Here is a 10,415-nt window from a genome sequence, read left to right on the forward strand (position 1 = left end):
TTTCAGAAAATTCTCAACCCTTACCTCTATTTAATCTGTTTTTTCTTTCCTCTCTTCTTATTCTGGGAATTATGTATGGAATTACATGTTAGAATGTGGTTTTCTTCCAAAATTTAGATAATCTGTTCTTTTTTTTCCTCCCACTTTCCCCCTTGCTTTTCATTTTGGATAGTTTCTATCTATCATCTATTCATCTTTCTATCTATCTATCAAGTTCATTGATTATTTCCTTGCTGTGTCCAGTCTGCAGATAAACTTGCAAAGGAAAAAAATTAGTGTTTAATATTTCCACCTGTATTAGTTTCCTATTTCTGCTGTAACAAATTAACACTATGGCTTAGAACTATACAACTTTATTATATTAAAGCTCTGAAAGTCAGAAGCCTGAAATGGGTCTCACTTGGCTAAAATCAAGGTGTCAGTAGGCTGTTTTCCTTGTAGAGTCTCTAGAGGAGAATGTTTTTCTTTGCCTTTTCCAGATTCTAGAAATTGTTTGTATTCCTTGACTCATGGCATCTTCCTCCATCTTCAGAGTTAGCAGCATAGCATCTTCAAATCTCTAAATTCCCTGACCACCTCTTTCACTTAGAACTCTTGTCATTACATTGGACATCTCTAGGTAATCCAGGATAATAACCCCATCTCATGACCCTTAACTTAATCACATCTGTAAAGCCCCTTGGACATGTAAGGTAACATATTCACAGGTTTAGGGGATGAGGATGTAGACATCTTTGGAGGGGTGTCATTATTCTGCTAACCAGAGCATTTTTTATGGTTTTTATATTTAGTGGGTTAAATGGTGGTCCCCAAATGACATGCCCATGTCCAAATCCCTGGAACCTGTGAATATTATCCTATTTGGGATGTAGTTAAATTGAGGTTCTTGAGATGAGATTATCCTAGACTACATCAGTGGTTCTTAAATCCAATGTTAAGTATCTTTATACGAGACAGAAGAAGACGCACATACACAGAGAAGAAGACAATGTGGAGATGGAGACAGAGATTGGAGTGATATGGCACAAGTGAAGGAAGCGAAAGAATGTTGATGGCTCCCAGAAGCTAGAAAAAGAAGCAAGGAAGAATTACTTCTAGAGCTTCCAAAGGTAGTGTTGCCCTACTGATACCTTCACTTCAGATTTTAAGCCTCTGGAACTGTGAAAGAATGATTTTCTCTTATTTTGAATCACCCAATGTGTGGTAATTTTTTACAGCACCACTAGGAAAAGAGTACATCTCTTTGTTTAATTTCCCCATCTATTAATTCATGTATTATACTTTTTCCACTAGGACCTTTAACATGAATTATAGTGATTTTAAGGTTCCTGTCTGTTAGTTTCAGTATCTGAGCCAAATCTTGAGTGTGTTTTATCTCTTGACAGCGGGTCATTTTGTTTTTGATTTTTATGTTCATCAATTTTTTTTTTACATAGCAGATAATATATATAAAATAACATTAGAGACTGGAGCCCAGAAACTGGATCTGCCTCTTTTTCTGTTAGGTCATTAATCTTTGAGCAACTGAGGCTACACAGTAGATGATCTGAGTTTGGATTTGCTGTCATTGTTGATGTGTGAAATCTAGGCTGTAGTGAACTCTTGGCTTCAAATTTCTCCAGGGGTGGACTGCTACTACCTTGTTGGTGTGAGGCCTGGAATACTAGAGAAATTTTCTAAATGTTCCTCCTCCATCCTCAACTTTTAGCATTCCCTAAGTGCCTTTGCCACAAAGGGGATTTCTCTCTACCTTCTTGTTTTTCCTCTAGCCTTAGACTTCTATTGCTTGTTACTCTGTGCAGGGCTCATGATTAGGCTAAGGGTTTTCACTTCTCCTGCTTTGGCCTCAGTCTTTGGCAGACCTTATGCCCCTGAGCCTCACTTGTCAGGCTGTTTGATCATTCCTAACTCTCTGCCAGACAAGCTATCTTTGCCTTCCTCTCAGTGCAAGTAGGTTCCCTGCACTTTCCTCTCTCCTCTGCCTTTTAATGAGTTTACTGCTCCTCCTTGAGCAGTAACAGTCTTCTGCTTTGTTAGGAGTATAGGATCTTGGGTGCAAGCAAGTTCTTAGGCACTTCTTCCTCAGAAGCAGCCAACTTTTGCCTGGGAATAAAGATATGACAGGGTTTCCTGGTCTCTTGCTATACCAGATGCATTTTATTTCATGTAAAAACATGGTGATATTTGGGATATGAGCAGGTTCTTTCCAATACCACCAAGAGAAGACAAATTTTGTTTCTTCTCAAGGAGATTCTGAGCTGTGGGCAGTAGCAGCATCTCAACATCCTATACTCATGCAGAGCCCAATGTGAAAGGAAATTCTGTAGATATTCTTGTTCTACTTTCAAACCTTAGCAGGCCCTGCACATCTCTGCTACTAAGAGGAGCTTTCCAGTTTCCTACCTGCACCCATTCTTTCATGTGAATATGCAGTGGAGGCCTATTGAGAGTAACTTGTGTGTGGGTGCAGACACCCTTGTGCCTGTGACCTGTAGGGGTTCTACACTTTCACACTAGTCCACCCTTGTCCTTTAAGAATGTGACAAAAATTCGCTTGTGTTCTTCTTAGCCGCTCATATCTTCTTCTTTTCTCCTATGTTCCCTACAGGGTAAATCATTGGGTGTCCCATGTTTCTTTTGAGCAGCCTTTTACCCTTTGGAATTTAGTTCACCCAATTACACTGAACCTCATCTCACTGCTGAAATCAAGAATGATTATTCTGTAGATTATTTGCTTTTCTCTAAGGCAGTGTGGATTACTTAAGAGTATGGATTATTAAAAGCAAACAGACAAATCCAGAAAACCACATTGTTTCAGGACATTCTGTAAGACAACTGACCCAGCTTCTACAACAAGTCAATGGTATAGAAAAATAAATAAAAGGAGAAAGTACTCAATAGTTAGAAACCTAAGAAATACAACAATACAAGGTAATTTGTAGACTGTGTTTGTCTCTTGTTTCAAACAAACAGTGATGAGATATTTCTTAATTGGGAAATTTTGAATATGGACTAGTTAACTAGATGATACCATGGAATTATTGCTAATTGTGTATGAGAGATAATAATATTATAATTATGTTAAAATGCATTTTTAGAAATACATAATAAAATATATAGATGCAAAGTGATGGTATCTGAGATTTGAATTAAAATCTTGGTAATCTTAGAATTTAAAAAGATTACCTAGCATATGTGAGGAGAATGAATTAAGAAGGTATGAAACTATGTAAGCAGAGAAACTACTCCTATTGTCTACTCCTATGGGGAATGACAGTAGCTTTGACTGAGGGGAACAGCACATAGTAAGTCCTCAGTAAAGATTTTGTTAAATAAAACAATGATAATGATATAAGTTTACACACACACACACACACACACACACACACACACACACTCAATGATTTTTTTAAAACAAAGTTAAGAAAGTAGAATGTGTCCCTTTTGAAAATCACATTAATTTCAAATAAAAATTTAATAGGAAAAGAACTTTTAGACTCATGAAGGCTAGAATTGTTCAGGTCATACTCTGTCCAAGAAATCTTTTCCTATTAGCCTATCAGTACCTGGAATTCAAACACTATAGGTATTTGGATTGAAAAACAAAAAGTACAGATTATCAACTTTATCTGTTTGGGTGATAGTGATGTTCTTTTGTAGCTTCTACATCCAAAGTGAAAGGAGAACTACATGTATTGATTTAACAAATATTTATATCAACAAATGTACACCTGAATAGACTAATTGATGTCTCGAACTTGAACATATACATAATGAAACTTTTGAGTTTCCCCAACTTCTTCCTGTTCCATCCTAAATCTATTTTGATAAATTATACTACTGTCCACTTAGTTGGTCAAGCAAGAAACCCAAGAGTTATCCTTATTTTCTTTCTTTCACACCACACATTCAGTCCAACAGTAATCACTACGATAACTGATTCTATCTCTAAAATAGATATAAAATACATTCACTTATTTCCATTATTGTTATCACTAATGTAATCCAGGCTGTCATTGTCTCTTGCTGAATTTATTTGAAAACTAGCAAACTGGTCTTACAGCTTTTACTTTTGTCCCTTTAGACTACATTATCCACCCAGCTACCAAAGTCAAAATCTAAGTCTAATCACATTCTAAAAGTAGAAGTTAAATCAGAACATGTCACATCTCTGCTTATAATCATTCAATGTCTTCCCATTGCCCTCAGAATAAAATCCTAATTCCTTACTGTGGCTTGCAAGGCTCTGGATGATCCAGCCTTGCTTACTTCTGCAACTTCATGTTGGGCCGTTTTCTTCCTTACTCCCTCTTTCTGTTTCTTGAATACACCAAGTTATCTTCCACATGATCTTTGTCCGTGCTGTTCCCTTTGCCTGGAGACTCATTTTTAGAACTTTACAATACTGACTTCTTATCATTGCAGATCTCAGCTTTAATATTGCCTCTACATGTGCCTTTTATGGTCTCATGATGCCATGTCCAAGATAGCTTTATCTCCACCTCCTCAAGCCCTCAGATTTCCTTTATTGGCACCCTATGTGTTTCTTTCATAGCATTCCCTAAATAGATGTTTGTTTATTTGAGGGTTTTTTTTTTAGTTTGTTTTTTTTAGTTTCTCCCTTATTAGTATGTGAGCTTCATGAGAGTTAATTTAGTACTGTATCTCCAGTGTGCAGCACAATAGCTAGAACATAGTCAGTAATCAATAAAATTTGTTGAACAGATGAACTAATTTAGCACCATCTATATGTCAAGTCCTAGGCTAAGTGATGGGAATACAGTAGCAAACAAGCGAGAGTAGTTCTTAATCTTCTATAGGTCAATACTTAGTGAAGGAAACAGATATTAACAGTCACAAAATCAACAATTTAACTATAGTTGTGATTGGAGCTATGGAGGGATCACAAACAGGAGAAATTGACTTTAAATTGCCCCTAGGAAGTGATGTCTAAGGTATTTTCCAAGACCTGGTGGGAAGAAACACGTGAAAAGGGGTAGGGAAAAACAGTCTTAGAAAAAGAGTAGCATAAATAAAGGACATGAGGAAGGAAGAAGAGTGGGTTGTTGTTGTTGTTGTTTTTGTTGTTGTTGTTGTTGTTGTTGTTTTTCTTTAGACAGAAGCAGTCCCAGAAGGTTTTTGTGCTACATTCAAAAAAGTTTTCTTTGGCCCCTGCTCTTGGTGCTTTTTGGTCTTAGGGGTTCACAGTTGAGCTGTTGCCTCACTCAGTGCCTCTTATACATTCTCAAACACATATTGTCTTGTACAAAAGGCACAAAGAGACCATCTGCCCTAACTGAAAAGATTAAGTTGAAATGTTTCTTCAGAATTTTAGGGGAAGCTAGGAAAGGAAATAGAATAAGTTTCTTTTCCACATCAGTTTCTCTTCATTTTGACATATATCAAAGACAAAAGTGCCCTTTCTCAAATTTATATTTGTGGACTAAGAATTTAAATGTGTGACATTTAAATGATGAAAAGCAGAGTTCCATCTGTTAAGTCAGGAGAGAATCAGTGTAACCTGAAGAAGTCCCCGCTACCCTTGACTCCATGGTGGTCCAGCTGTGAGATGCTGCAAAAGCCACTAGCCTTCTCCGGAATTCTGTTATTTCATTTGTACAATAATATATTTAAATCTACTAAAGGAGGCCAGAAATTAAACAGATTAAATATAATCACACAATGAAGTATCAGAATACAAAGTAGTGTTTAGAAATTTATCTTAATGCAAAGTGAGTTTAATAAAATAATAAAACATTACCTGGAATTTATGTCTAAATTATTGGCTTGGTAATTTTGCTAGAGGAGAGAGAAATGGTTTTTACCATAGTTTACAAAAGACCATAAAAGAAAAGTAGATGTATCATGGGGTACCTGTTTTTAAAATGATTTATAACAAGATACTATAAATAACTTATGTCATTAAATGTGTTTAAAATACTTTATTATAAAGATTTTATCTATACAATACTTTATAGGAACACCTGTTGAGAGGCATTCCCAACTTATGCATGTTTGAAGAAGTACAGCATCCCATGAACATACCCTTGAACTCTGTAAACTTTAAAATATAAAATATTATTCAAAAAAGAATTCTAAACTTTAAATCATCTTTATTTATTCCAGCTTTGCTTATTTTGGGGCATATATGCACTATTTTCATCTCTTTCAAAACTGACTCATGTTTTTCATAGTTAACTTTGGTTTATTTTTGCAAGCAGACCATTGACTCAAAGCACTGCATTTACTGATGACAGTGGATCCTTATGAATCTCTTTTAACCCTTGTTGATAGAATGTCCCTTTGGTATAGAGTGCAATGAGGTTTTCTCAGGGTAGACATGCAGAAGGCAGGATGTCTGTCTTTGCTCAGTTTTCTAGCCATCGCATCTTATTTGGAAGTAGTCTGCTTCAAGTAGTTAAATCAATTCCTGGGGAACCTCTCCTTCTTTATGTTTTATTTTTTCCTTTTTTTAAAAAATTACATCATGCAAGTAGTTTGACATGAGGAGATCTTGAAGGCAATGGTTTCCTCTGGCAATGGTGACTTCCCTGTCACTGGAAGTGTTTATTTAGTTGGGCATAGGTGCACAACCATTTGGAACCATTCTTTCATTCAAGAACAAATATTTATTAAAACACCTTCTTTGCCAGGCACTGGGATACTCACTAGGAGTTCAAAGGTGGAAATTCATACTCATAACAAGGGCCCTTGTTTGGTGTCAGACATACAGCTTTAAATCAAGTGCTAATTATTCTAATGGAAAATGGGGAATTCAACTATTAAACTCTTATATGGCCTAGAAGACGTTTAAAAATATTGACTGATTTCTTGGAGTCTAAAAACCTGAAAGCCTTCTAGAGGGGTTATTAAAAAAGACAAATGAGAATAGTCTTCAAATCCAGACAAACTTGGATTAGCAGTCTGACTATACCACCTCTGAGCTTTGTGAGTCTTGGGCAAGTCCCTAACCTTTCTGAAGCTCAATTAGGTTTTTGCTTTTTTTTTTTTTTTTGGTTTTATTTTTAGTCTCTAAAAAGGGTATATTTTGAAGAGGGCTAAATGGGATAATGTATGAAATCCCAGCACCTATTAGGTATGGTAGAGTAGAGGTATGTTTAGTGAAATTGGAGGTTGGATTTAAGCACAGATACTAACGGGTCTTTTTTTGTCTCTCACTCTCTCAAGGTGTCTGTTGGGGGGATGGACTGAGGAGGATGTTTTATAATAAAGAAGCAGAGGGGTGACTGGGTGGCTCAGTCGGTTAAGCGCCCAACTTCAGCTCAGCTCATGATCTCATGGTCCGTGAGTTCGAGCCCCGCATTGGGCTCTGTGCTGACAGCTCAAAGCCTGGAGCCTGCTTGGAATTCTGTGTCTTCCTCTCTCCCTGCCCCTCCCTTGCTCACGCTCTGTCTCTCTCTTTCTCTAAAAAATAATGAATAAACATTTAAAAAATTATAATAAAGAAGCAGAAGGGAAGAAAAATGTGAAGATCTAAGGAGCACTACAATGAACTGTGACAGACAATGAACTGTGTAGCCTGAGCAGGTTTTCTGAAGGCAGTGAGCTTCAGCTAGCGCATCTTGTATGCACCCAAAAGAATGACATTCACTGTGTCCAAGGGTGTGTGTCTGATGACAGTTTTATAATCAGTCTCTGTTTGCAACCTCAGAGAACCTGGAAAGCTTAATCTTAGTAGTCTTTAGTTTTGAGAGAAAAGTTTTTTTTTTTTGTTTTTTTTTTTTAAGATTTCACTGCTTTATTTATTATTTCTCATTAAGGAAATAGCAGTATGTTCCAGACCTAATCTTAACTTATTAACAGCTAGCTCTTTATGAGGCACTTTAGTAATAATAACCAATGTTTTGTAGCATTGTACAGGTCGAAAATGCTTTCACATCTTTGTTCCCATTTTACAGATGAGGAAACTGAATCTCAGAAATGACTTGTCAAGTTCATACAACTGGTATATGTTAAAGAAGAGACTTGAACTCTGGTCTTTTCCATCATACTGCACATAAATGGGCCATACCTCAGATTAGGAGATCAAAATTGTCAATGAAAATAAAATTAAAATTCAATAAATATGTGTCATTATATTTTACATCAGTCTTAAATTTATGAGTAGATAATCTTATAAAAGCCCTTATATTGTCATTTAATTTACCCCTGCTGATCAATTTCTATTCTACTTAATTTTTATATTCTATTAAATATGATGTCACTGAAAACTTCTGGAATTTGATGAGCTTGTGAGATTGGACAAACAACTCACTCAAAACACACACACACACACACACACACACACCCGTAGGCATTTAATTAAATATAAGAACTATAGGCAGTAATTAATTTAAGCAACTAATATTTGCTTATTATGTTATTAGTAAGCTACTTTCAAATATTCCTGTATAAGTAGTATGATGTCAATTAAATTTAATTCATACCATAGGGGTGGTCAGTTAGAATAATGTGCTGGCAAATGTTTAACAACCAGCTCTCAGAGGGGCAGAGTCCTGATTTGTAGTATTTGCTGATTTCCATTGTGTAACTATTCCCACTCACCAGGCCAGTTTCAAGTTACCAGTGTGAGGTCATGGAATGCAGCGTTGGGAAGAGATGTGCACGGTTGACTCATAGCCAGTACAAGCCAGCTCTAGCACAACACTGTGACCTTATAGTTCTTTACTTAGGGATCCAGATCCAGAACACTTCAAATGTTGCTATTTAAGTCTTCACCAGAAGGTTTGGTGATAAGTGCAAGGGATGTTGACATAATTTCTGGAGAGTAAGCGAATGATAGTGTGCAAGGGATATACCTGGCTAAAAGATTACACAGGCATCTCTGTCCTTGAAGGAACAAAATGAAGGATCCAACAAAACCCAGAAGACTAACATCTTTAGAGTATGTTCTCGGTCTAGAATTTTGGTCCTGTGTCTCCCTATTTACTCAAGACTCTGTCTGATTTTTTATTCAACTACTTTATAAAGCTTGTTGGTGTGCCTAAAAGGTAGAGAGCAGGGACTTCCTCAAGCCCATGGGAATAGCTTGTATGACTATTTTGAAGCTTGCCTGCTAATAAATATTCCTATGAGGCAGAATTTGGTCAGATGTTTACTTTCACTACACTTATCACCTAGTGGTGAGGTCATGGGGAAGAAGTCATAGCTTCTACTTATCTTATATTAGCAAATGTGGAGGCAATCAATATTTACCAAAAGAATATGACAATTGTGTAGGGCCAACTTGGCATATATCAATTTTCAATATCACTAAATGCATACTATGCTTGGGGCATTGTAGCACAATAAAGTCCCTGTCTACACAGACCTTTTAGGTTGATTGTACCATGAGTGATTTCAAAATGCAGTGTTACCATTTGTATTTGTAAAGAGTGAAAACAATCTGGATGCCAAGATCACACATACCAGCAGAAAATGGTTTATTCATAATACTGGTGTTGTAGTCAAGATAAATATACAAATCCCTTCACTCTCTTATCAGATAACAAGATCTTAAAGTGTGCAGGTAATATTTAACAGTACTGATTGTGTGGCACCTTGGTGTAATGGGTTTAAAATATGGCTTCCAAATTTCTGACTCTCCTTCCTCTAGATGTGGGAGGTCTGTGTCCCTTTTCCTTGAATCATTATGGGTTATGATTGCTTGATCAATACAACATGACAGAAGTATTGCTGTGTCAGTTTCTTAAAATATGAATTTGGGAACTCTGGTAAGTCCACAACCAGATTTTAAGAAATTGACTGCTTTCACTCCTATCTCTTGGGATGCTTGCTCTTAGGAACCAGTCTCCATGCTACAAAGAAGCTTGAACCACCTCTTGAAGAGGACTGCATACAGAGGAACCATTAGGTAACACCAACCTACCAGTCATCTAAATGAGCCTTTTGGGAGGTGGATCACTCAGCTTCAGGCAACAGGGAACAGAGAAGAGCTGCCCCCACTAAAACTGGCCCCAATTTTTTTTTAATTTTTATTTGAGGGGAGAGAGAGAGAGAGAGAGAGAGAGAGAGAGAGAGAATACAAGTTGGGGAGAGGGGCATAGGGAGAGAGAGAAAGAGAGAGAGTATCTTAAGCAGGCTTCACTCTCAGCACTGAGCCCAACACAGGGCTTGATCCCATGGACCTGGGATCCTGGGATCATGACCTGAGCCAAAATGAAGAGTCAGATGCTCAACCAACTGAGCCACCCAAGTGCCCCCCTCAAATTTTAGATTCCTATGCCAAATAAATGCTTGTTGTTTAAGCCACTAAGTTTGGGGTGACTTGTTATGTGGCAATAGAAATCTGAAACACCTGGAAATTTCTGCAGCTGTGAGAAGAGGCTAATAGATTTTTCTCAGCACCTAGCCATCTCTCTTTCCTGTTACCTGGTGAATAGTTCACATGGAGG

This window comes from Leopardus geoffroyi, chromosome B4, assembly GCF_018350155.1.
Source record: "Leopardus geoffroyi isolate Oge1 chromosome B4, O.geoffroyi_Oge1_pat1.0, whole genome shotgun sequence".
In the NCBI taxonomy this organism is placed as follows: domain Eukaryota; kingdom Metazoa; phylum Chordata; class Mammalia; order Carnivora; family Felidae; genus Leopardus; species Leopardus geoffroyi.